At 35.3% G+C, this 1,298-nt stretch overlaps 1 pseudogene; it reads right to left on the bottom strand.

The window, feature by feature from the left end:
- Nucleotides 1-752: 752 nt before the first annotated feature.
- LOC129243207 (U2 spliceosomal RNA) lies at nucleotides 753-938 on the bottom strand (annotated as a pseudogene).
- Nucleotides 939-1,298: the final 360 nt, after the last annotated feature.

The raw sequence follows: 1,298 nt of genomic DNA, 5'->3' as shown, positions 1-1,298 counted from the left end.
TATTTATTTATTCATCAATTTCTAGTTTATCTCCTTCAAAATAGTCCCCCTTAGATATAATACACTTGTGTCAGCGTTTTTTTTTTCCAATCCTCGAAGCGGTTCTGATATGCACTTTTTGGTATTTCCTTGAGCTCTCTCAGCAATTCGGTTTTTATCTCCGCAATCGTCGCAAAACGCCGTCCTTGCATGGGCCTATTCAATCTCGAGAACAGGAAAATGGCGCATGGGGCCAAATTTGGTGAATAGTGGGGCTGAGGCATGATAACGGTGTTGCGGATGGACAATTTGAAGCACAGTCCCGGTCAACATTTGCATGAAATAATCTTCAAACATTAAATTATATGGACTTTACTATCGATTTAAATAAAAAAAAATACCAGTCTAACGGTTAGACTTGATAGAAGTGAAACCTTCCGTAAAACAAACTGAGAGAGAATAAGACGAAAGCAGCATTATGAGCGGGATAATTATAGGTTCATTATAATATTGCTATAAAGTTCATATTTTATTTTCTTCATTTTATCATTATTCATCCTCAATGTTTTCAATTTCAACAAATGATACGAGTGGCTTATGATAGATAAAATATGATACAAATGCTTTGGTTTCGATGTTGTCAAAAAAAAATACCCAAACGGACCGAAGAAACAGACTTACAAATTTCTTCCATTTTCGTCTACTTGTATTCATATAAAAATTTATGTCTCTTCCCACCAAAGCTAAATGTATTAGTATATTTCTTCTTGTATTTATTCAAGGCTGAAATCCCGGCGGTACTGCAATACCGGGTCAACCCGTGGCAGAGGTGGAGAGCAAGCCCCTAAAACACTCCGCCCATTTCCAAAAATTAGTTTAACATTTGTTGTCCTCCGATGGAAGATCTATCAGATGTTAAGCTGATAACCACACTACCTAGTCAATACATTTTAAATAATAAACCTAATAAACCTTTTGAGAATTACACGCTCACAAAAATTATTTATATCAACATATAATATAACGCTTCGTAACTAAATAACTTTTAGGCCAGCACCTACAGCACGACGCGGTAGCCGAGCGACTAGCAATGTGAGCTTCCGATCCAAAATCCTTAGTTCGAATCACAAGAAAAAATAAAAGTTATTTTTATTTAGTTCGTCGCTACGTTTATATCAACATACATATAATATAACGCTTCGTAGCCAAGTTGGTCGCTTTTTTCGTTTCACTTTTTCCCAAATCACTCCCAACGATTCTAAAGAAGTTTTCACTTCAAAAATTCATGTATTTTCCTGAATTTTACTTATGTTTTTTTG

Source organism: Anastrepha obliqua, chromosome 3, assembly GCF_027943255.1.
Source record: "Anastrepha obliqua isolate idAnaObli1 chromosome 3, idAnaObli1_1.0, whole genome shotgun sequence".
NCBI lineage: Eukaryota > Metazoa > Arthropoda > Insecta > Diptera > Tephritidae > Anastrepha > Anastrepha obliqua.
This window is presented reverse-complemented; position numbering and strand designations above follow the sequence as displayed.